The 25,705-nt window shown below is 55.1% G+C and overlaps 1 protein-coding gene across 6 annotated transcripts in view; it reads left to right on the forward strand.

The window, feature by feature from the left end:
* The first annotated feature begins 2,528 nt into the window (after nt 1-2,528).
* NDST1 (N-deacetylase and N-sulfotransferase 1) overlaps nt 2,529-25,705 on the forward strand; it is a 74,315-nt gene continuing 51,138 nt past the window's right edge. Inside the window, exon 1 of one of the 6 annotated variants that reach the window (XM_081231438.1) lies at nt 2,529-2,786. The gene's annotated coding sequence lies outside the window, so the exon portion shown is untranslated. The other 5 variants (XM_081231433.1, XM_081231432.1, XM_081231439.1 and 2 more) reach the window with 5 other exon arrangements.

The following is a 25,705-nucleotide window of genomic DNA, read 5'->3' on the forward strand; positions in this document are numbered from 1 at the left end:
ATGTCAAGTGGCCAGTGGGGAGGACACTGGACTGAGGAGGGGGTGTGGGCAGGGGAAGTTACCAGCACAAAGAAGGTCCCCAAAGCTCTGGGAGGTGTGGGTGGGTCCTGAGGGGGTGGAGGAGCAGGGCACCTCGACAGTCTTCCTCAGAACCTCCCAGGGTGTGGTTAGAAACGCGAGTCCTCAGCTTCACCTAGACCCATGGAGGCCAATGCCCAGGGTGGAGCCTGGGCCTTGCCTTTTTGCAGGCTTTCTGGGTAACAGTGAGCTGGAGGGCCTTGGGCCCAACTTGGTTAACGGTAACTGAAGACTTGAAAAAGAGTAGGAAGAGCTGTTGGTGATGGGGAGTCACCCTAGCTCACAGCTGTCCCCCCTCCCCCCTGCCAGTGCTCGGGACCTGCAGCTCCATTGGTGAGATGCTGGCTCTCGCTCAGCTTGGGCAGGAGAATAGCTCCGTGACCTGACTGGTCTCCATTCCCCTCTACCCTCCCATAGCATCGCTCTTATTACCTCCTTCACCTGCTTATAGCCTTCTCACTCCACCTGGCCCTCAGGATAATGTCCTTTCCTTTGGGCCCCTCAGAGAAGGTCACCCATAAACTGCTCCTAACCCACCTCTCCAGTTTTCTTGCTCATTCTTTCCTTCCTGCTTCCTCTACCCTTCCCCCCACCCCCCTCCATGCAACACTCAGCTTTTCCTGAACGCTTTCCATGTGGCCTGTAACAGGTTGTTCCTTGTACCGGGAATGTCCATATCCCCGCCCTGATCCCCTCCGGTCCCTCCAGATCCTGCTCAGAGGCTGCCTCCCCGCAAAGTTCCCTTGTTCTGCTCCCCTCTTATTGTGGGCCATAGCACTTGCCCTGGGCCTCCCCAGCAGGCCCTCAGCTCAGCCAGCCTCCGGACACAGGGAGGGACATGCAGATCACCTCCAAACACACCCCGACACTTTTTGAGAGTGCAGACCCATGTCTCTTTCAACCCTGTATCTCTGTTACCGAGAACACAGTGCCTGGCACAGGGAAGACGCTACAGGACCAAATGTGGATGAAAATAAGATTCTAGGGGCTTGTTTAACCTGCCCAAGACCCAGACAGTATTCAAGAACTTTAGATCATTGACCACAGGAACATAGATTATAAAAGAGAATTTGCTAGTGGATGTTGATTTCCCTGGCTAAATTGGTGGCATGGCTGGAGTATGCACTAGGAAGTCACAAGCCTATCTTTGAACATGGCCTGCAGTTTGGGTCTGTGATCACCACCCTTAGGCTTAGTCCTACTGACTACACTCCATGCAAAGCTGTCACATGGACATGACTGGGAGTCCAGAGCCTGGTCCCATTCCCCAGCATCAGCCTTGCTCAGGCCTCAGCGTCTTTCCTCCTCTGAGACATGAGTGGGCTGGCTGAAACCTCTTCCCCCCCTCCCCCCAGCACAGGAGGTTACCCTTTAGGGGAATTGGGATGATTCTGTCCTATTCTCGTATGTCAAGCTTGGCTTTTCTACCTCTCTTGGCTCTGCTTTGGTTGCTCGTATTTTTTTTAAGCTTTGCTCCTACAATTAGGTAATCTCAAGCCTCTGAAGGTCCTTAGGAAACCACCAATCCATTGTTTTCCAAATTTGCTAGTCTTACCCCCGGCCCACAGAGTCAGGATCTCTAGGGTGGCCTGGTGATCTACATCATTAGCAAGCTCCTTATGGCTCTAATCAACCAATCAACTAATGACCCAGTCCCTCATTACAGGCAGGCTCATGGATGGTAAAAAGCCCCACCTGGAACAGTCAGATCTGAGTGCAGGCTGGGGCTCTCAGCCACTTCAGACTCCCAGAAATCATTTTGTGTTTCTGGGCCTCGCTGTTCTCATCTGTGTAATGAGGATGACCAGTGTAATCTTGCCTAATTTGCAGGGTCCTTGAGATGGTTGCACTGGGGGTGGGAAACTGAGACGCAGTGGGAGAAGAGATTTGCACAATGTCATCCACCTCTTCATCTGCCTGTTATGTGCCAGGCGCTGGGAATTCAGCTGGGAACAACTTGTTGGGGGAGATGACATTCTAGTAAACAATGCAACCAGTAAGTGAACCAGATAATCACGGAAAAGGAAATAAAGGGGTTTTCAAGAGTAAGGGCAAAGGGGTAGGTGGGGCTGGGTAGGACTGCCCTGGAGGGGTCACTCCAGCAGAGACCTGGCTGTTGGGGAGCCGTCTGAGGAGGCCCTGGAGGGTTGTCATCAGCCCAGTGTTGGTAGAGCCAGGAAACCCCCGCGGGCCAGCCAGGGCGCTCCCAGGACCCTCGGAGGCACGGCGGGCGCGGGTCTTTGTCTCTCTCGGTCTCTCTGCAGCCTCTCCGACCCCCAGTGCTGTTCCCTCTTTGACCCCCGAATAACTTGTTGGCTTCCCTCGGGCTTTGTTTCCCCAGGGTCACCGCCTCCCGGACTCCCGGGAGCCGCCTCGGGCCCTGGTGGGTCCCGCATCTGACACCCCCTCCGGCCCCCACCCCCTATCCGCTCTGAGACTGGGGTCAAAGGCAGCCTGCGTCACGTGGCCGCCGAGCAGCACCGAATCGGCCGGGAGAGCCGAGGGAGAATCCGGGTGGAAGCCGAGAAATCCAGCTCCGATAGCAGCGCCGGTCCCGCCCCGGCCCCCGCCCCGGGGTGCGCGCCGCACGCCAGCCGGCCGCTCGGGCCTCTGGAGCAGATCTCCGGACGGCACCCACGCTCCATCGCGGGATCGAACCCCGCTCCCTCCGCCGACATTCGGGGAGGTAGGCGCCGGGGACGGAGGGGGTAAGGGGAGACAGGCTGGGGGCCCCTTGGCGCGCGGGTTTGCTCCTCTGTGCTCCGCGGGCCCGCGGTGAGCGAGGCGGCGCGCCCCAACTTCCAGTCTTCCGGGAGACCCCCACCTCCCACCGCGGGATGAGGGGGCTAGGCTGCACGCTGCCTCAGCGCAGTGCCGGGGACCTGGACTGGGGGCTGGGCACCGAGAGGGGTGGGGGGAGGCGAGCGGGCGGGAGGCGGGGCGGGCGGCGGCAGCGGCGGCTGCGGCGTGGAGCGGGGGTGGGAGCTGCGGGAGGCGGACGCGAAGGGGTTAAGCCCGGCCCGGGCCGCTGCCCGGCAGCGCACACACGGCCCAGGGGACCCAGGCGTCCGGCGGCTCGCCGGGAGCGCCCCCTCCCCCGGGTGGCGCCCCAGCCGTGGCAGGTAAGAGGCTGGGAGGGCCGGGGCGGGCCAGTCCCCTGTCGCCGAGCCTGCGGGGCCCGAGCCGAGCTGGGCGTGCAGGCCGCGCGGGGCCCAAGCGGCCGCCGGCGCAAGTTTGGTGCGGGCGGGCGCCGGGCGGGCTCGTAGAGTCTGCCGGGCCCCGCGCACCCGGGTGGGAGGACAAAGGGGTGGGGGAGCGGGCGGGGGCCGGGGGCAGGCCGGGGTGCCGGTGAGGGCAGCGCGGCAGCTGTAGGTCACGGATAATGTCACTCACGAGGAATGCCCCCTCCCCCTCCTCTACTCCCGAACAGGGGAAACTTTTGTCTGGCGAGGGACGGGGTTAGAGGCTAGGTCCCCGCTTCGGAAAGGGTAAGGCAGCCGGACCGGTTTTCTGTGGGCTGCGATCGGCCTGGTCTCTAACTCCCCTCCTCCCTCAGGTTCTCGGGAGCAACTATACCCCCTCTTTGAACGCTGCCCTTTAACACCCTGGGACGGGGTAGGAGGGGGCGTACGTGGACGCGTGGGCTCTGGGACAGACTGGGAAGTAGGCTCTTTCCCAGATTTAAGCACGCGGGTCAGCTAGGAGCCATGCCAGGCCCAGAGGATACAGAATCCCACCATCACACCCGGGTGCTGTAAAACCGCCCTCCCCACCCCCAGCCCCAGAGCATTTGGAATGGCCTGCGGCATTATTGTCCCCGGTTTGAGGTTCAGACTGACCTGGGTGCCTGTCACTTCCCAGCTCTGTAGCCTTGGGCTGGTTCCTTACCTTCCCCTAGCCTCAGTTTCCTCACCTGTAAAATGGGCAAAGTATAGAATCTGCCAGAATAAGGATGAAATGAGAACCTGTGGTACCTTAGTAAACGGTGGCATGTTTATATTCAACAAGTATTTGTTATATGTGTACTATATGTCAGGCCCTGGGCTAATTGCTTTAGATACATTATCTCATTTAATTCTCCCATGTTACTATTAAAAGCATTTTACAGCGGGGTAAACTGAGGCACAGAATCGTAAAGGTCGCACAGCTGTGATGTGGTGGAACTTGGATTTGACTCCCCTCCCCCAGTCTGAGTCTCAACTACAAGGCTTTATAAGATCCTGCTGTGACCGAGCTCATTTTCCATTGAAATCATGAGGACACAGGCCGCTCTTCCCTTTACCCTTACCCCCAGGTGATGCTCCTTCTGTCTGGTACTGGTGTGGGCTGAGGTCTTGTGCCCTGGCTCTTGTTATTGTGCGCAGCTGGAGCCCGGGCCTGGAGCTCCGTTAAGGGTCCAAGTTCTGTTGCTGGCTGGGTCCGTGGTAGGAACGCTTTCATAGTATGGGTGGTGCAGGGAGGAGTGCTCCCTGGCTCTGGCTGGGGACAGCTGGTGGCTTTGTCAACATGCCTCTCCCCAGCACCCAGGGGACCAAAGGGCCTTTCTACTCCATCCAGACCAGGTCACTTTCAGATCAGCAGGGGGCAGAGGTAGGGCCAGGAGTGGAGCCCTTGGGGTGATGGGATTTATATTGCAGGTGTCCTCTTGTGTGACTCATCAGCAGGGTCTCATTGCAAAAATAATGCCCCAGCCCCAAGGGTCCTTGAGAACAGTAATGAAGGGTGGACTTTGAGCACATGTCTTGATTGCAGAATCCTCATGGAAAATGCATGCGTGTATGGGTTTCTGAGCCTAGGGCATGCATTTTCCATGTAAATAGCCCAGGAGTAAATGTGGGGTGGCCCAGACTTACACTCACCTTAGTGCCCTGTGCTGGCCTAGCCTTTTCCCTGGTGGCGCAGTGGTTGAGAGTCTGCCTGCCGATGCAGGGGACACGGGTTCGTGCCCCGGTCCGGGAAGATCCCACGTGCCACGGAGCGGCTGGGCCCGTGAGCCATGGCCGCTGAGCCTGCGCGTCCGGAGCCTGTGCTCCGCAACGGGAGAGGCCACAACAGTGAGAGGCCCGCGTACCACAAAAAAAAAAAAAAAAAAAGGAGCAGATAGTGAAAAAAAGTCCTGGCGAAAGGGAAGTTTGTGCATTACTATTCTAACTTCTCCGAGGGCTGTGCCAGCATTGCTTCTGGAATTTGCAGTGTCCGTAGGCTTTCCTGGGCCCTGAGAATAGGGGGTCCTCCTGGGCTGACAGTTCACTGCCAGCTGGTAGGAACAAGAGTGGAAATTCCACTACTTACCTAGACTTTAAGGGGGCTCAGAAATTGAGGGATTAAGTGGAGGGGCTGAAAAGATTCCTGAGGGATGGGGATGACCCTTGGCGGTGGTCAGACTCTCCTTGAGATCAGAGCAAGAGAATCAACAGGTGAAGGGAGGAGGAGCCAGCAAGAATGAAAAGATGGATAGTGAGTCTCCTATCACAAGGGGTATACAAAGAACAGTTTTACAATCACAAGTTGAGGATGTGGTTAAGAGTATGAAATGATAGGCTGGGCGTTGACCTAGGGGCCAACTGAGAGACCCTGCATGTGAGACACTTAGAAATGGACTCTGGTCTTAGCAGCCCAGGGCTTTCTCTGTCCTGGGCTTTGGGCCTGCTTGATCCGTCTTCTGTACTTCGGGGTCAAAGACAGGCCTGTGAGTCCCTAGAGACTGGGCAGACTTCTGCTGGCTTGGAATTTGGTTTTGGGTATGGCTTGAAATATCTGGACTGTTTGGAGGACTTGGACATTCTTTACTTGAAATGGAACATTGGGGTAATTGTTAAATATGTATGGAAAATGTCTGTGGACGGGGGTGACTGGGAAATGAAATGAGGTGAGATGCTCCTGCTTTCTGGCTGGAGAGGCCGCTAATCTGACAGGGGAGGGAAGGCAAGGATCAAGTGATGGCGAAGAGGCAGGATGTGATCAGTGATAGATGGGCTTTGGAAGGTCAGTGGGGGGGAAAAGCTCTTCTGGTTGTTAATGTCGACAGGGCTTCCTGGGGGAGGAAGTGTTTGTGAGGGTGCAGGCAGTGGGAAAGGGGGCTGTGGGAGGCAAGATGGGGTCGTGGGGAGCTTGCAGTGTCCTCGGGGGTTTGGATTTCATTCTGTGGCTGGTGGAGAGGACAGAGGGTTGTAAGCAGCTCGTTGAGTCGATGCCTGTTACTGTGTCTTGTGCCAGGCTCCTTACAGACGCTCCATTGAGATCTCACAATACCCCTGCGAAGTAGCTGCTGCTGGCCACCCCCAGCCCCACCCCATTTTCAGATGAGGAAGTGGAGGCTCCGAGGGGTCGAATCACTTACAGAACTGTGTTTGAACCCAGGCTTGAACGGTTTCTGCCCTGTTGTGCTGCTCCTCTCAGGGGTCATTTGGTCAAAGATGGTGCCAAGACTGGCAGGGTTGAGACCAGCTCAGAGATGATGCTAATTGTGGTCTGGCAGAAAGTTGACCAAAGGTCTGACTCAGGCCATGGGACTGAGAGGGAAGGAGAGGGAGGCTTCAGGACTTTGTAGGTATCTTGGGGATAGGGTCATCACAGGTGGTCTAGGGTTTGGGGAAGGACCCTTAAGTGGCAGTGTCACTGCTTTCAGTTTCCTGCAGGGCTGTCTACTGGAAGAGGGCATAGTGTTGTCCTGTGTGGCTCTCAAGGGCAGAGACCGCACCAAGGGTGACAATGAAGCTAACGGGAATTAACTGCCTGGGGAGGCAGCAAGGTCCCCGTTGCTGACAGTATATGCAAAGAGGCCAGAGAGTTGGAGAGGGTGCCGGAGGCATGTACCGGGAGGGTCATGCCTGGGTGACCTCTCTCAGTTCCCTTTTCACCCGAGAATCTTGGGGTGGTGCTCGGCCCACTTGTACTCCGTTTTTCTCATAGCTTTTCATAGCTGCCCCTTCCGGAAGTTCCCCTGCAGCGCGCTGCCTGGGAGAGCCCTTGCCCCATGGAAAACACTCAGCCCAGCTGACCTTTGAGGGGCCCCTCAGAATTTCTGGATCAGCCACCAAAATCTGGGTTGCCAGGGACTGTGGTTTCACAGAGGATTGGAACCTTCTGCTTTCGTTTCCCAGTCTGTGAAATGGGTTCAGTCTCTCGTTCCTCAAATGTGAGGAGACAAGGCTGAATCACGAGTCAGGCTGAATCAGTAGGGGCTGGAGGAAAGGGCTGATGGATTTGAAAGTGAGGAGTGGGAGGGGTGGGGTGCGTGGGCTGGGGGACAGGGCTGTACCCCTCCTTCCCCTCATTAGAGGGTAAAGCCGGGGCTCCCGGCCTGAGGGGTCACAAGCCAAGGTGCTTTCTCCTGCCTGTGGGGCTGGCACAAAGCTCTGTCCATCGGCTTCAGCTTGGAGGTTGGGAATTTAGAGGAAGGGGTGGATGTGGATGTCTTGGACTGTGTGGCCTCAGGGCTAAAGCCAGTCTGTCACCAAAGGAGTTACAGAGGGGCCTGAAGCTCTTATCTAGATGAAGGAGGCTTTGTGTCAAGTTGCCTCCTGGCCCTTTTTATTCCTACCTGTTTTATTTGTTGATACAGATTGGATTAGTCTAATTTTAAAATGTGCATTGCAAATGAGCATTTATTTATTGGAGGCCAAGGTGTGGGACGTGACCTGCTATGTGACCACAGTGCCTCACCTCCCAGTCCCCCTCAACCCTCAAAGAGTACCTGCCAGTTTTCCCTCCCTGTGTGCGCACTATCCCTTCCTGCCTCCACATTTCTCTCACAGTGAGGGTGCTGCACCCCAGTCACTTCCCCTCACCCACCCCAAAATCCCCCCCCAGCCAGTGCCCAGCTCCAGTGTGACCTCTTCCTAATTCTGCAGAGCTCGCGTCGCCTGCTCCCTGCTTTGCATGTGCACAGTCTGTTATCTGGGCCTCTACAGGGCCCTTCACACACCTGGCTTTGAATTCCGGTTCCTTCAGGACACGTCTCATCTCCTCCAGGCTCTGTGCTCTGGAGGCAGTGGCTGTGGGCAGCCCATTCCTGCCCCACTGGGTGCGGGCAGCATTGCAGAGCGGAGTCAGAAGTCCTGGCTTCACATCCCAGCTCTGCCACCATTAACTGTGGGATCCTGATCAAAGTACCTAAATCTCTCTGGGCATCGTTTTCCTCAGCTGCAAAATGAGGATAGTAACAGTCCTGTTTTGCTAGGGAGATTGAGCAGATCAGTGCCTGACCCATTGTAAGAACCCAGTAAGTGGGAGCTTTTCAAAGCTAACTGGTTATCATAATTACTGTTTATACCTAGGAGATGATCTATCCTTTTAGAGATAGAGGGAAGAATCTCTGGAGTTTGAGTTTCTAAACTTTCTGTCTAATGACTTGAGGCTTGTATGGATGAGGAAACTGAGGCCTGGAGAGAAAGGGCAATTTGCCTAGGGTGTGGGACCTGCCCGTCTTATCCTGGAAGCCTGGCAGGATTTCCTCTCTCGGTTACACCTGTTTTTCCTCTTCTCTTCTTTCATCAAGGTTAAGGTACTCAAGTTCTGTAGTCCCAGCCTCCTCCTTGGTGGCCACATTGAGTGGTATCTAAAACTTGTGCCAGATAAGTTGGCCTGGCTGGCAGGCCTTGTGACTGCCCTCGAGACCAGGGACCCATACCCTAGACTGTGGACACTGTGGAGGCTGCAACCTCCAGAGGCCTCCTGCCCAGCCTCCCTGTGCCCCAGGAAGGGGGAGAGGACGGTGGCAGGGAGAGGTGACCTGGGCTAGATCTCACTCGAGGTGGGTGACTAGGACACAGATAGAGGTGAGGCTGGGAACTAGGATCTGGAGCAGGATGATCTGGGTTCAAATGTCTGATGGGCCACTTCGTACTTATGGGACCTTGGGCAAGCTGTTTTTAGTTTCTTCATCTGTACAAGGGGGATAATAATTGTCCCCATCTCACAGCATTTAGAAAGAAAATACAGGGAAGGTGCTTAACTACAAGCCTAGTCCATGTTAGTTATGGTTATTGTTGTAGTTGATGATGTAGTTAATGACTAAGAAGCTTATTTTAATCCTCCCAACAGCAGTAGGAGACGGGCAGTGTTACCACCCGCTTTTAGCAGATAGGGTGACTAAGTCCCGGCAAGGTGGATGGCTTGGCCTGGAGAGGTTCAGACTCGGGGGGAACTGCCATCGGGGTCTGGTGATTTCGAGAGTCTGCTCTGGTCGGATGAAACTGACTTATAATGTGAGGCACTGGGAACGAGGAAACAGAGCTGGCCAGGATGGAAGGGATTGTGTCTGGAGGTGTGGAGCAGAATCCTGGTGCTCATGTGGTTGAGAAGTGGTGGGGAGCCGAGGTCTGGTCCATGGGGCGTAGCTTGGATTCTCCTCACCTGTGGGCTGACCAAGGCTCAGCCTGTCCGGGCAGGTCCGGACTGTCAGTCGGTGGAGGTTTGCTGTGGTTATTGTGCAGCCACTGCTGGTTTATGCTACGTGCCTAGGCAGAGGCTGGGTGAGGAGAAATGAGTGTCATCATCGCAGGGCCTTCACTCAGGCTGCACCCTCTGCCCAGGTCCCCTTCCTCCTCTCCTCACACCAGGCAGCTCCTGCTTGTGTGTTTATAGGACTATTAGCATCACCTGTTCACAGAAGCGCTCCCTGATTCACCTGCAGGTTAAGTCAGTGGTTCTCAAGGTTGGTCTCTGGACTAGTAACATCGGCATTACCTGGGAACTTATTAGAAATGCAGATTATCTAGCCCCACCCCAGACCTACTGAATCAGAAACTGGGCGGGGTGGCGGGGGTGAGGAGGGGGACCCAACAAGCTGTTTAAGTTCTTCAGGTGATTCCAGTGCATGCTAAACATCCACAAACACTTGGTTAGGTAATATTAAAAAAAAAAAAATTGATGCTTCTTTCTTTGGGCTCTTAACGTATTCAGACACCAGCAAAGGTCGGGGACCCAAAGGAAAGCCCAGTTTCTCTCTACCCTGTCTTCAAAGAGCCACCATCTTATAACAGCTTCTCCTGCCCAGGAAACAATCTAGTGCCACAGTGATGGGGTTCTGTTGAACAGAACCCCAACATGATTACAGGAGACAGTGCTGGGGCCACTTAAAGAAGGTGGAATTGGGGGACTCGAAGGTGGGAGGCTTTGTGGGTGGCAAGGATGGGTGCCGGGAACAAGCTGGCTGTGTTCTAGGGCTGGGCCCAGGGCTGGGCTCAGAGAGTGGGTCCCGCCTCAGAGAAGGGTGTGTGCTGGGGCCAGGGGTATGTGCATGCATGTGTGATTACAGTGACCAGATGTGGTCCAAGAGGGCCAAGGGGCCTTAGCTGTCACCAGTCCAGTGGTTTTAAGCATCTCAGTAATTTAATAATGGTGATCATATAATTGCTGCTCACATTTGTGGAGAGCTTGTAGGTGCTTGATAAGCACTTCCATGTAATCTTATCTGGAGTAATCCCCAAAGTAATCTTATAAGGTCAACATCATTATTGGCCCCATTTTATAGATGAAAATACTGAGGGCACACAGTCATAAGGAGGTAGAATCTAGAAATCCTTTAGGGGTGCTTGGAAACATCTCATTGGAAGAAGAGCGGTGGAGAGTTGTCTTGGAGTGTTTGGGTAGCAGGCTTTATAAAGCTGCAGAAATATATATTCTATCAAACGAGTAAATTGGGCTTTACCGTGGTGGGGGGGGTAATGGGATTGCGTTGGGATGGTTAGGGCTCAAGCCTCCAAGTTGGGGCCTCCACTGCAGACACTGTCATTCTCCTCTTATGGATGGGCCATTTGAGGTACAAAGAAGGACAGTGCTGACTTCAAGGTCCCACAGCTATAGGGCAAGAGATAGAATCGGAGAGAAAAAACCAGGGTCTTCTCTGGTTCTAGCAGGAGAGGTGGGGTGTCAAGATCAGTGCCCAGTGTCCACCCTGCTCTTCTCTTCTGCCTCAGTGTCCCCAGGGTACGGTCCAGGAGCCCAAGGGCTTTCCTGACACAGTGCAGGAACCCCTTCATCTCTCAGTGGGGAACAGAGGCCCGGAGAGGAGCAGGGACTCACACAGGGCCACACACCGTGGTGTCACGATTGGGACCAGACACAGAGCTGTCTCTGTTCAGACCAGGGAAGGGTTTGTTTCCTGAAAACTGTCCCTGCCCCCCACCCCTCCTTTGGCAGGCTGGGTAGCTGTAGCCCTCAGAGTGGCCCAGACCAATGCTGGGGGTAGAGGTGGGTGTGTCTGGGGGAGAAAGCTGCCAAGGAGGGTGGGGCAGCATCCAAGAGAAAGAACACCAAGAAGCCCAGACCCCAGACGGAAACCAAATGTATTTTCTAGGTCCTGAGAGGATATCTGGAACAATGGAAGTAGAATGGGGGAAGTCAGACTATAAAAAGGGCTTCTTGATATCCTTACAGAAAAAGAAAGTAGAGTCTTTAGGTTTGACTTTTGTTTCTCTGAAGGATGTTTATGTAACTTCCTGAAAGCAGGGTCCCAGGGCTCTGTGAAGTTTCTCAGATGCTGTTGTTTATAGACTCAGGGCTGTGGAGCTGGGAAGGACTTGATAGCGTAGTCTTCCCACTTTACAGTTGGTGAAACTGAGGCTCTCAGAGGTGCGGTGAGGGGGCTGCTGCCTGAGGCTGCACAGTGAGGCACAGAAGACTTGGGATGGGAGCCTGGGTCTTGCGGCGCCTTTTAAGGGGCGGTTGTCTCGACTTACTGCTCCCGTGGCCTTGACTGGCCTGGAGGCTCGCGGGGACCGTGGAGGGTCCCCTCTTGGAAACACTCAGAGCTGCTAGAGTCAGGACAAGGCCAGGTCCAGTCTGCAGTGAGGTGTGCCCATTGGATGGTGACCTGCATGGTGGGGAAGCATGGTGGTATGCTTGGTGATGCCACCCCCGTCCAGATGCTGGGGCCCAGCTGTGCACTGTCTGCCCAGCAGCTGGGAGCTGGGAGTCACACCCAGTGGGTGTAGAGGCGGGGGCTATTGTATATCGTGATTCATTCTGTTCTCCTGAAGGGATGACTAGGCCCTGAGCCCTGATAAGTGCCCATGCCTGTGGACTAAAGTGGTCAACCGTTTGGGCTCCAAGTTCAGACATGAGGGGACCAGAGAACCTGGGGGAGTCCTCTTCCTCTGCTACCTCCTCTCTCTGGAGTATTCCATGATCTGGATCCATCTATTCTCACCAGTGCAAGGGTATGTAAGCCCCTAAAATCTTGTGCAACATTTTGTGGGCATTTCCGTGAATTCTTTTTCTGCAGAGAGAATCTGTAGGTCTCATCAGGTTGTCAGAGGGCTTGGTGTCACCCAAAGTGCTGATGGGAGGGCAGGGGGCCGAACGCATGCTCCACAGGCTTGAGAGAAGGTTGCTGGAGAGGCAGTATGGTTCTAGTCGAAAGTAGCATGGGGGCAGTGTAGTGTCGTGGTTCAGAGTACGGTCTTGGAGGCCACTGTTGGCTTCTCTAAACTGGCTCCTCCTCTAAGCCAGCTCCTGTGTGACCTTGGATAAGTTACTGTGTCTGTGCTTCAATTTCCCCATCTGTAAAACGGGAAAAATAAGAATAGTTATCTCACAGTGTTATAGGCTTTCAAACAAGATAATGTGTGTAAAGAATTTATCCTGGTGCCTGGTACAAAGTAACCACTTGGTTAATGTTTGCTATTATCATCAGTTTCAGCTTTGCTGCTAATTTGCTGTGTGATCCTGTTAAGTGCCTTATCTTGGGGTCTTAGTCTCCACCTGCAGCTCTGTTGGGCTTTTCAGGAGCTGCAGGGCGAGGTTGGAGAATAGGGGAGGGAGGAGGAACCTTCCTCATCCCCGGGCTCCCCAGCCCAGGCCCTCACTTGAACGTAGCTTTGTCCTAAGGCAAGATTATGTAACCAGTGGGGCCCGGCCAGGCAGGACATGATTCTCAACCTCGTTTTGTCCTCCATTGTCTCTTCCTCTCCCTTCCCCCCACAGGGCTATTGCATTAGCTGACCTGTTCCCCAAGCTCCGGGGATGAAATTGAACCCGTGCTATTCTGCTACCAATTGATTTAGTCTGGAGGTTTGCTGGGCAAGCGGCCCCTCCCCTGGCTACCTGGGGACAGACAGAGCTGATGCCTCTGTGCCTGCTTTGGGGGTGGAGACAGGAACCCCTTTTTAGGGGGTTAGGCAGGCTATAGGCTGGGGGGTGGCACCCTTGACCCATGGCCCCTATGGCTTGAACGGGTACACTCCCCCACCATGACTCCCTCCCTACAAGTGACCTACCCATCCTTGCAGCCCAGCGCCAAGCCTCCTCTCCCAGAAAGCCTCCCCTGATACCTTGGCTGCAGGGAAGTCTCATCTACCGAGCTTTGCGTTCTATTCTCTTTAAGAAAACAAAGGCCACAAACTGGCAGGCCGCATCCGCCCCATGGGCAGCTTTTACTTGGCCCGTGCCAAATCTTGAGCTAGTTGCTAACAGGAGGTTTTACGTAAGAATCCCAACTTACGGCTTCAAAAATGAGAAGATCATACAACTCTGAGTGTAGTTCTCCAGTGGCCACTACTGGAGATGAAGCACGCAAGCTCCTCTTTGCCCCATTCCCCCGCCCACTTCGCACACTTATACAGTCTTTCTAGCCCCCAGGTGTCTGAATTTTGACCCTGTCCTGTAGGCACGGCCGGCTTTCTCTCCTGCGCTGTGGTGTGGTCCCCCATCTGTCTGCTCTGGGCTCTTTGGTGGTGGGGGTGGGGGTCTGACTCATCTCTGTGTCCCTCGAAGCATTGTGCTCAGGCTCAGGGCTGCGTACACAGCAGGAGCATAATAAGCGCTTCCTTTATGAATGAAGGCGGGGCATTGCTGCTCTTCACCAGCTGTGAAGATTCCATTTAATGGAAGCCTCTGGATCAGCCTGCCCCATGGCCAGAGAATCCTCCTCCCAGATAAGCTGTGGCTGCTTAGCCACTGACCCAGGCAGCTTCTTAAGCTGCGGATAAACAGTCACTCAGAGGGTTGTCCCCACGGTGCAGTGTAAGTAAGGAGAGGGGCATTTCTCCTGAAGCTGTCCCCACATTTCACTCTCCCAGGGGGCTTGAAGGAGCTTGCGGGGAGAGGGAGGCTGGGATCGGCAGCCTTCAGATGGCATCGAGTACAGACCTCGGCATCCTAGGGAGACAGCGGGATGGGGGGAAGAATCAGTTCAGGTGTTTCGTGGACTAGGCTCCCCCTCCTTCAGGCCTTTCTCTGCTTTATTCTCCTCCTAGAGTGTGCGCTTTAGCCACCAGCTTCTTTGTCCAGCTATCTGTCTGTCCAAGGCGTATTTCACTCTTTTAATTGAAATCCGAACCTTCCCTGGAGGCCGGCTAAGCTATCTCCTCCTTGAAGAGGTCTTAGCTGAGGGGTCACAATTGTGCTGGGGACAAGAAAAACCTGGGAAGCTTGTAGAAAAAAAAAAAAAAGCATGCAAGTTTCTGGCCCCCATCTTTGATTCCTTCAGTCCAGGGTACAGTGTCCCCCTCCCTAGAAGATTCAGACGTGAGGGTCTGTGGACACGCTTTGAGGACCCTGCCTTAGCTCAGGGAGGCCAGGGCTGGTAGGGAGGACCCCTGAGTGGCAGCTGTGTGACATCGCATACCCCTTTCCCTCTCCGGGCTTCTCTCTTACCCTGGGTGCACTCATACGCTGGGCTCCTCCTGTTGGTTGTGGCTGAAAGCGTCTGATGAGCCATCCTTGGAGAGGATGACGGGGGATCCGGGCAGGTGCCAGTGTCTGGGCAGGGCCCACAGAGATTTCACATTGTTCAGCTAACAGCTCAGAAGAGGAATGCCCTGATGTCAGGGCAGGAGGCAGGCTGGAAGCCCCGGTCTGAGTGGGCAGGAGCTGTGCCCAAGGAGGTTGGAGGACTGGCCTGGGCTGCCCGGTGACCTGGCCACAGGCTGAGGGGCACCTTGCTGTGTGATCCTGTGGCAGGCAGGCTGAGGCTCCAAGCACAAGCCTATACAAGCCATTTACAGAAGGGTAAACTGAGGTACATGGAGGGAGGGACTCCCCCCGTGTCACACATGAGTGTGTGGAAAGCCAGGCTTGGACCCCAGATCTTCTGACTCCTGGGCAAGAACCCACTCCTCTGTCCTCACCTCACTCTGCAGGGTCGGTGCCAGATCACCCAGATGGGACAGTCTGCTTGTCTGTGACAGCCTTGAGGCTTGGGTCTGGAAAAGTGAAGCCACCATTGTCACAGCCACCCTGGAGGCATGAAACCGGTTGGGTGTGCAAATTACCTCTCAAACATCCTCCATCCCATTTTTTTTTTTTTTCCTTAAACTGTCTCTGATGGGCCGGCTGCCTCTGTGCCCGTTTCCGCCTGGCACTGGGCTTCATGCTCTTTATTCTGAGAACAAAGCTTCCTTCTGACAGTCCTCCTGCCGACAACGGGAAAAGGGCAGGCATGGCACTGGGCCTCCCTCCTCCGCCTCCTCTAGCTGGGAGCATGGGCCAGCCTTTGTCAGATGCTGGACCCCAGCAGCACTGGTGGGCTGGGAGGGAGCCCAGCTGCAGCCCAGTCCATGTTCCCGCTGGGGCTGGAGCCGCCCTGTGGGCCCAGCTGTCAGACCCAAAAGTGGCCAAGATGGTGGGCAAAGGTACCGGACAGGGACTGGCGTAAGTCCTGTTCTGGTCCAAGCAGTTACTTGTCCCAGGACTGTTCATGTGACAGCCATCAAGATTCCAGCTGGCACAGGTGGAGTTTCATTTCCGCCTCCAGGCAACCCTGGTCTCCTAGGGGACTGCAGAAACTAAAAGATGCTCAGCTGAGGGCAGCCATAGTCCCTCATCCAACACATTTTTATTGAGCATCTACTTTGTTCCAGGTGCTTTTCTGGGCACAGCAGTGAACAAAACAGCCCAGTCCCTGTTTTGGACTTGGGGGTGACACTCGTAGTGGGAGAGAGTCAACAAACCAATGAATACTAGCTATTTGTCAGCTGGCAAGAAGTGCCTGCCACAAAAATAAAGCTGGGTTGGGGGTGGACAGTGTGACTTAAGGGAGTGGCTCTGCTGTGTTGGGGGTCATGGAAAGTCTCTGGTAAGGGGACAGGAGACTCCAGGAGGGGAGCTAGGGAGCCACGGGGTATGTGGGGAAGAGCATTCCAGGCAGAGGGAACAGCAACGCAAGGCTTTGAGGCAAGAGGGTGCAGGGTGTGCTCGAGGAGCAGCAGCAAGGAGGCTGGTGTGGCAGGGGCGGAAGAATAAGAGCCGTGCTGGGAGGAGATGTGGCCAGAGGGAGTCTGCCCAGGGGCAGAGGGGATTGCCTAGGGCCTCCTGCCCTTCGAGAGGACTTCGCTGTTTGGTCTGAGTAAAGGGTAAAGTAAAGAAAAGCTGCTGAGCGGCTGGGGCTGAGGGCTGCCTTGTTTTGACACATGTTTGAGAGGGATCCTGTGGGCTGCTGCGTGGAGAGAGGCCTGGAGGCTGGAAGCGGGATGCCCGCCAGCCAGTGGGTGCCACAGGTGAGGGAGGACGGCTCAGCGTGGGGATGTGGGGAGGCGGCCCGGGGTCAGATTCTGAATTGGTTTCACTGGATGTGCCGATGGGTTAGGTGTGGGCTGTGAGAGGAAGAAGGTGTCAACGTCAAGGTTTCTGGCCTGAGGGACTGGAAGGCTGCAGGACAGTAGGTTTGGGGAGAGAAATGGAGATTTCAGGTCAGATGTTTTAGGTTGGAGCATACCTGGTGGGAGGGGAGACACATGGGTAGAGGTTGGTCCTGGGCCTGCACGTTCCTGTCGTTGAAGGGGTGTGAGGGGTGCCCTGTAGGACCTGCCGAACTCTGAGAATCTGTCTGTAAGAATAAGTATTTCCTGGGCCTTTCGTGTTGTTTTTCTTTCTTTGTAAACCTCCTCCTGCTTTTCCCTTCCTCCTGGACAGAGGAAAAAGGCAGATTCTGAGGACTCACTGTCTTGGTGGTGGCCCTGGCCTTTCTGCCTGCCATGCTTCTTGGGTGGGGGGCTAGGGGGAGCCCTGGAAGGGGCGGCCAGAGGCCTCAGGCCTTTCCCTGGCTCGGCTGCCAACAGAGAGAGGTTTCTCTCTGTGCCTTGGTTTCCTCTCCTGCACACAGACGTGTTAAGCTGGCCCCTGGGTTCTGAGGGTGGCAGGGAGCTCTTGAGGGGGCTGGATGCACAGAGGTGAAGAACCTGGCTTGAAGTCCAGTGTGGGTGCGAATCCTTGCTTGGCCGCCTGGCTGTGAGACTCTGGGCCAGTGACATAACCTCTCCGAGCCTCAATTTTCTCATCGGTGAAAAGGGGCCAACGATAGTACCTGCATCACAGAGTCGCTGTGAGGGTTAAATGAGAAAATGCACACGAAGCACTTAGCCAATGCCCTGGCATATACCACACCCAGTTAACAGGGACTGTTAGTGACTGTGCAGTCGGTCAGGTTAAGGGGTTTTGCTTGGTAGGTGGTGGGGGCCATGGAAGGCTATCGAGTAGGAACCTGGTACTCACGTGGTCTGAGGAGGCTGCTGTGAGTTCGGAGACTTGGGCTGAGCCCCTTCCACCTGCTGGAGTGAGAACTGAGGGCCAGCCCTGATGGACTCTCCTGCCCTTCCTTTAACTGTGGGTCTTCACTGACTTGGCATGGGCACCCTCTGTCTTTTTTTTTTTTTTTTTGCAGTACGCAGGCCTCTCACTGTTGTGGCCTCTCCCGTTGCGGAGCACAGGCTCCGGACGTGCAGGTTCAGCGGCCATGGCTCATGGGCCCAGCTGCTCCGCGGCCTGTGGGATCCTCCCGGACCGGGGGACAAACCTGCATCCCCTGCATCGGCAGGCGGACTCTCAACCACTGCGCCACCAGGGGAAGCCCCAGCAACCTCTGACTTGAACAGGTCCCTTGGGGATGGGGGTGGCCATTTTCCCGAAGATCTCCTACAGAACCCTTTGTCTCTACGTCCCAATGGCTGACCTTAGGGAATGTGAGTGTGGGGCTCTGAGGGTGGGTGATATTGAATGTACTCGAGTTGTCTGGACAGGATCAGCGGGGGCAGGGCAGGCCTGGAGTGACATTCCACTGGGCACTTGGATATGACCTTGGTTGCTGGTCTGGGTCCCGGCTGGGTGGTGCTTGCTCCAGTGGGGCCATGGAGAGGTTGACAATGGGCGGAATGTGGCCCCCTTAGGACCCACACTTCAGTGGTGCCCAGGCATGCTGGCCGAGCCCTGGGCTTTTGCAAGCCTGTTACCCAGCAGTTGAATCGTGCCAGGACGGCCAAGGACATTTCAGATTCCCCCAGGGCTGGCAGCCAGGCCGTCACCAGGCATTGCTTGTTTTCCCAGGGTCCAAGGGCTTTTCGGGATGGAGAGGGCTCTGGAGATATTCCAGGAACTTTTCTTAACAGCTGGGTAAATTGAGATCCAGAGAGAGCAAGGCACTTGACCAGGGTCTCACAAGGCCGCCTCCCTCCTATCTGTCACCTCCCTCTGTTCCCGTGTCCCTTGCTCAGACTCCTGGCCTCCTGCCCGGACGTTTGAAACAACCTCCATCTTCTGGGCTCTCTAAGAGCTTTGTTTGTCTTCCTATTATCCTAATCTTGCCATAACCTGCCAGGCACACATGCTGTTCAAGTGTGTCTGCTCTCCTTTCCCCTCTGGTCCTAGACAAAGCACGGAGGCTCTGAGCGCGGGCCCCAGAGCCAGACTGACCTCAGTTTGAATCCCAGCTCTGCCCCCTCCTAACATGGTGAACTGGGCAAGATACTCCACATTTCTGAGCCTCAGTGTCTCTGTCTACGAAATGAAAACAGTAGCAGTACTTAGTTTATGAGGTTGTCTTGATGGCTAAATGAGATAATATGTGAAGTGCTGTGTATAATACCTGCCCAGAATGAGCTCTCAAAAATGGTCGTTGTTGGGAGTTACCTGGTGGTCTAGTGGTTAGGATTTGACACTTTCATTGCCGTGGCCTGGGTTCAATCCCTGGTCAGGGAACTGAGATCACGCAGCCAAAAAAAAAAAAAAAAAGGTCATTGTTACAAAGACCCATCAATGCTGGTTGAACTGAAAAGTCAAGGAGGGCATGGAAGAGTAGACAAAGCTCTGGACCTGGAGGAAGAAGATGTGGGCTCCAAGTTCATTGCCAAACGTTGCCTCACCGTGTACTTTTGGGAAGTCACTCTTCCTCCAGGAACCCCACTTTCCTCATTTGAGAAAGAGGGAAGAAATCTCTGCCATGATCTTAGAAGCTTGTCATGTGATGCCAGAGCAGCATCTGTGAAAAAGCTTTGCATCTGTGTAATGATTTAAAAATGGCACAGTGGTGGCTGTGGTGTGCTGATGGTGACAAGGACATTGTAGCCACAGCAGTGGACAACTGGCTGGGGTGGAGGCTGGTCAGTCTGCAAATGCTCAGCACCCACACAGGCTTCCCATTCCTGCCTGCCTGCTCCCGCCTCCAGCAGCCCGCCTTTAGCATTAGCCTCAGCATTGCACACTCGAAGATGTAGGAGGTGCAAAGACCCGATGTCATCTTCTGAGCCATAGTGAGTTTTGGGTTATCTGTGGCAGATCCCATGGAATGTAGGATTACAGCCAGGCACTGGTTCAAATCTCAGCTCAGCCCTTCCCAACTGGAAGCTTGAGCCAGATGCTTAACTTCCATGAGCCTGTTTCCACATTTGTAAAATGAGGCCCTGATGAAGCAGAGGCCAAGTGTTTAGCAAAGGGCATAGCACACGGTTATAGGGAGAGGTTGTATCATGGTGGAGCATGGTGCCTGATGGGCTTATGGGTGGCGGGAGTGGGGGCCATTGTGCCCATTTCTGGGGATGAGCAGTGGAGGTCAGTTACACTCCCTGCAGAATTGCCCACCTTCGAGTTAGAAGGGCCCCTGGAGTCATCTGGCACCATTCCATTTTACTGGTGAACAAAACAAGGCCTGACAAGAGAGGGTGCTTGGTGGGGTCATTGGCAGGTTAGTGCAAGGCTGGGCCTAGGGCGAGGCAAGGGAGGCACTTAGAGGCAGACTGTGAGGGCCACTCAGGGGCCGCGGTGTGACTCTCACCAGCGTCATGCAGGTGCATGCCAGCGCCTGGGAGTGGGCGCCTCCTTCATGTTTGTGCCTGCTGCCTGGATGCCTCACCCTAGCCCAGTCTAGGACTAGAGCGCCAGTCTCCTGACCCCAGGAACTGGTCCCCGAACCTTGGGGGTCTGGGGACACCTGTCAGCTATCTTGTAGAGTCTCACCAAGGTCCCCCGGCCCCTTTAAAAAGGACCTTCGATAAGTAGGTCACCTGCCGGGGCTTTTTACTCTGTCTCTGCTCTCTAGCAGTCTGTGATCCAGAGAAAGCGAGGTCCTCCCGCCCCCTCTCCCCACCTGCTTCCCCTTCCCCTGCCAGCTGCGCCTCCATGTAAGCATTTGAACCCCTCACCCTGGAGGGGAGGCATGTTAGCGGCGGGCTCCTGTCACGGCAACAAGCCCCAGCGAGTCTGGAGGGACGAGGCTGCTTTCATGCGGGCCCTGATGAAGCTCCCCTGGTCTCAGCAGGCCTGGGTTGTGCCCACCAGGCCTCCAGGAGATTAGGGGCCTTCTGTGGCTCCAAGTGCCTGAAGCCTTTCCCTTCGTCTTTGTTGCCCCCGGTGCACCTGGCTTCCCTCCACTCTGGCCACAGGGCCTGGAGCCTTTTCAGTTTCCCCAAGGCTTCTGGGAAGCCTGGTCTTGGGGTGTCCATCTGGGCCAATCTCCCCATCACCACCTCCGGGCCTGCAGGCTGGGCCTCAGGTGACTTGTGAAGAGGTGGCCACAGTTGCTAATCCCTGCAGGGGTTCCTGGGATCACCCCAGGCTGGCAGGAGCCTAGGCCACCCTTGTGGTTTGATGTGAGGGGCCTTGGACAGTCGGCAATCTCCATCCCCAGGTCCTACACTTACAGACATGCCATTATTTTCCCCACTGCTGCTCTTGGGACCTGAAATTCTGCTACTTAGTAAGTTTCCTTGTGCTCTCCTTGGTGTCCTCTAAAAAGGCAAATACCAGGGCTTCCCTGGTGGTGCAGTGGTTAAGAATCCACCTGCCAATGCAAGGGACATGGGTTTGAGCCCTGGTCTAGGAAGATCCCACATGCTGCAGAGCAACTAAGCCCATGTGCCACAACTACTGAGCCTGCGCTCTGGAGCCTGTGAGCCACAACTACTGAAGCCCATGCGCCTACAGCCCGTGCTCCGCAACAAGAGAAGCCACTGCAATGAGAAGCCCACACACCGCAACAAAGAGTAGGCCCTGCTCGCCGTAACTAGAGAAAGCCCGCGCAGCAATGAAGACCCAATGCAGCCAAAAATAAATAAATAAATAAAAATTTAAATAAATAAGAAGGCAGGGCTTCCCTGGTGGCGCAGTGGTTGAGAATCTGCCTGCTAGTGCAGGGGACACGGGTTCGAACCCTGGTCTGGGAGGATCCCACATGCCGTGGAGCAACTAGGCCTGTGAGCCACAACTACTGAGCCTGCGTGTCTGGAGCCTGTGCTCTGCAACAAGGGAGGCCGCGATAGTGAGAGGTCCACGCACTGCGATGAAGAGTGGCCCCCGCTTGCCACAACTAGAGAAAGCCCTCGCGCTGAAATGAAGACTCAACACAGCAAAAATAAATAAATAAGTTACTAAACTCCTACCCCCAACATCTAAAAAAAAAAAAAAGGCAAATACCCTCGCAGGTGGACACTTTCATGTTTGCTGCTGAAGAACAAACCCAGGCTAGCCTGGCCCTCATCCAGCTGCCTGTGTGATCACGGCCGAGTTGCTTCTACTCTGGGCTTTGTAAGGCCCTCTTCAGCCCTAGCACCTCCGCACTCTGGCAGTTACCCTTCTTTCTTTGCGGGGGTTAGGGGACAAGGCAGGGAGGGCAATGGAAGGGCCTGGCCGCTGAGCGGGGTTGGGTCAGGGACCAAAAGCCACCATCACAGGCTCTTTGACCACCTGCTGGCCTGATAGGAGCTATCAGTCCTTCCTCTTCTTCTCAGGACCGGCGGGGAAACTGAGGTCTGGGGTGGGGGAAGGGCCCTGCTTGGATCGCATAGGCAGTCAGGCAGGGCTGCAGCCAGAGCCCAGTTACCCTTGCTGACAGTGAGGGCTCAGTTGCTCCTGGCTGCCACCTTTCTTGAGAGGAAGCCTAGGGCCCATTGGCATCAGGGTCAGGGACATGCTTTCTCCTCTTCCATGGAAGGCACCTCTGGCAGGGCAGGGGTGAGCGAGCGGGATCCCTGCCTGCTGAGGGGTCCCCTGGGCATGGGGCAGAGTCAGACAAGACATCCTCTTCCTGAGGTTCAGGAGGTAGGGGTCGGTGGCCTCTGGCAAGGGACATGGTGGCCTCTGGCAAGGGACATGGGGAGGCCTGGAGGCTTCTGGGAACGTGGTTGGTGGCTCAGGGTGCCCTAGGGCCACCCGCTCCCTCCCAGAGAGGGAATTGGGTGGACAGTCATGCCATTTGTCCTGGTTCTGGGATTAGTTGTGACTGTGTTACGTGAGGAGTATGGAGCCATTAAGAGGATGCGGTGACGTGAAGTGGAGTGGAGCTGAGCGGCTACTGCCTGGAGCTCAGGTGGGTCCTGTCATTTTCTCCCCGGCCTCCCTGTACCCTCTGACCACAGCCCCGTGTCCCCTCCCTCCTGTCCAGTCCTCCCAGGTCTGTCTGATGTGTGTGTACCCGCTGTGTGTACGTGTTCATACCAATGCAGGAGGGGGCCAGGCGGTGCAGGGGTTAGGGTGAGCCAGCCCCTAAGCCTGGCACTGGGTCCCGTCTGCATTCAGGACCAGAAGTGGGTTCCTCAAGTGTCCCAGCCCCCAGCACTGCCCCAGGGAGATGGGCCAGGGCTGACCTGGCAGATTCCTGATGGAAAAGGAGACTATGGCTGAGGGGTGGGAAGGAAGGGCTTAGCTTATCTTTGAGCTTCTCCTGACAGCTCAGCAAGTTCACAAATCCACCTGAAGCCAGCAGGTCTGGGAGTTAAAGATTTACTGCAAGGCCATGGGGGGAGCTGGAATGACGAGGTCCCAGGGGCTCAGATGTTACATTAATCGCTTCAGTCCTATCTTGACGGTGAGGCTATGGCTTGTCTAAGTCAGAGGGGCTGCTACAGAGTTTCCATGTTCTTAACTTGGCTTTTGGAGAGGGGAGCGGTCACAACCTCCCTGAATTTGTATGGAGTATGGCATCTGTCTGGGGAGAGTCCACTAACAGCCTTCATGATACTCTCAAAGGGTTCTTTTTTTTTTTAATTTTATTTATTTTTTATTTCTTTGGTTTTTTTGCATTGGGTCTTCGTTGCTGCGCATGGGCTTTAGTTGTGGCAAGTGGGGGCTACTCTTCATTGTGGTGTGCGGGCTTCTCATTGCGGTGGCTTCTCTTGTTGCAGAGCACGGACTCTTGGCACGTGGACTTCAGTAGTTGTGGCTCACGGGCTCTAGAGCGCAGGCTCAGTAGTTTTGACGCACGGGCTTACTTGCTTCGCGGCATGTGGGATCTTCCCGGACCAGGGCTTGAGCCCGGATCCCCTGCATTGGCAGGCGGATTCTTAACCACTGCGCTGGTTAGGGAAGTCCTCTCAAAGGGTTCTGTAACCCCAGGAGGTCACAAACTTCTGATCTAATCTCTACCCCTTGCTGTCCAGGTAAGGAAACAGGCTCAGAGAAGGGAAGGGTATTGCCCAGAGGGAGCCAGTGGAAGCGCTGGAATGCTGATGTGGACTCCAGGCCCACGTGGAGTTTGCTTCCGCATCCTAGAGATGGAGGGCTCCCCCACCCCCCCATACACCTGTTTCTCAGAATCTGTCAGGGATCATACGGCAACCTGGAGTGGGCAAGTGGGAGGGCAGGGGCTGGGGCTGACCAGCATTTCCTGGCTCCTCTTCAGGGGTGGCAGACGGGGGAATGAATAATGGTAAACTTGTTTGTACTTCTTTGAGAGAAGATGACGAATAACTGAGGTCACGATTGGGAAGTGCTTGTACCTGGCGTGCAGCAGACCTGTGAGGCTGTCCAGTCACCGCTGTCCTTTGAGTTGGCCCTTTTAGCTGAGATCTCCTGCTTCTGAGCCTCACCACCTCTCTCTCCCATTCCTCAGCATGAGGCCTCTGCCTGGGGCATAGAGGCAGCCTCCCTTACTCAGGTGCGGTCTCTGCCTATCTGGGGATGACACAGGCCCCTGGGGCGGGGGAAGGTGAAGACCCTCTGGCTGAGGTCCTGCCTCTGGGGATCTGTGGTGTCCCTGTCTGCCCGTGAAGGAAGGCTTTCCCATTGCCAGAGGAGCCGATCAGCCTGCACTGAGGCAGCTGGGGCTGGTTACCTGCAGGAAGCCTGTCTCTGGGTACGTTCTGGGCCGCCGACCTGGTTCAGGAATGGTGTGGAATGCTGGGCAGCTGCCCGGAGGTTACAAGCAGGGGCTCCGAGGTGGGCCGGCTTGGGGTTGTCCTAATTCTCCCCCTGCCCAGCTGTGTGACCTTGAGTCAGTTGCTTCGTACCCTCTCTGAGCCTAGGTTTCCTGTCTGTGAGTGCACCTATCGGTGACACCAGCTCTAAGCGTGAGGATTGGGTGTGATAAGTCAGGGAAAGCTGGTGTGGGGCTGGCAAGTTACCAGGAGCTCAGTCAGTGCTGGCTGCTGTCAGCGAGGGAGGTTATGATATTTGCAAAGAAATATCTTTCTGTTTTTTTCAAGTGCCTGTGATCTGAGCTTAAGAAAAATAGCTAGGAATGGATTTGACTGCGTAGATGGATTTGGGGGTTGGGTGGAGAGAGTCCTATTTTGGGGAGTTCCGTAGGCTAACGAAGAGCTTGCCTTGTGAGGGTCCTGCCCACCTTGGTCTGCCCTAGAGCTTCAGTGGGACCAGAGGGCAGCTGGTCCGGACCTGTCTTGTTCCTGACTCTGCAAACGCCCTTGCCCCCAGCTGTCTTGTTTGTTTGCTCAGTAAACTCTTTTTTTCAGAGCTGGTGCAAAGATAAACTCTCAACTCAGGGCTTGTTGGAAGAAACACAGATTCTCAACAAGTGGTGGGTATAAGTTCTTGAGGTTTTTATTGGGCATCCCCCTCCGGGGAACCCAGAACAAATCCCAGGTTGAGAACTTGGGAGTGAACCAGCGCTTTATGCTTTGTTTGCTTGTCAATTGATGTGTGATTTGTGGGTCTGCTTCCAAGAAGGATCGTTAGAGGCTGCTTTTGATGTTAAAACACACATAAAATGCATGAAAATAAAAACAGAAAGTGGTCTTCAAAGGGAGTGGAGCATGGGGTGTGTGGGCGCTGGCTTATGTCAGCTGTCCTAGGTGAACATGGAGGGCGCGTGTTGCTGAAGGTTGATGAGCTGGCGCCTCTGTGCTGAGATTCCCAGTTACCCGCTTGTTAGCTCTGTGGCTGGGCAAGTCACGGGCCCCCTCTGGGCCTTGGTTTCCTCATCTGTAAACTGAAGGGAACGTAGGTCACGGTGCTATCGTAAGGGTTAATAGTAGCATGTGGTGCAGGCATATCATGTCTGATAAATAGAAGTTCATGTTTTAATGCATTTAGCTTGGCGATTCCTCACAGCACATTCAAAAAGGGAAAGGTCATTGGCAAGGGCACTTCGCTCTTAAGTGCCTGCTGTGGGTGGGAGACCGCTTCTGCCTTGGAAAGCTTTAGGTGAAGTTGGGGACCAGTGTTCTAGTTATAATTGCAGCCA

This window comes from Mesoplodon bidens (genome assembly GCF_964165515.1).
Source record: "Mesoplodon bidens genome assembly, chromosome: 4".
Lineage (NCBI taxonomy): Eukaryota > Metazoa > Chordata > Mammalia > Artiodactyla > Ziphiidae > Mesoplodon > Mesoplodon bidens.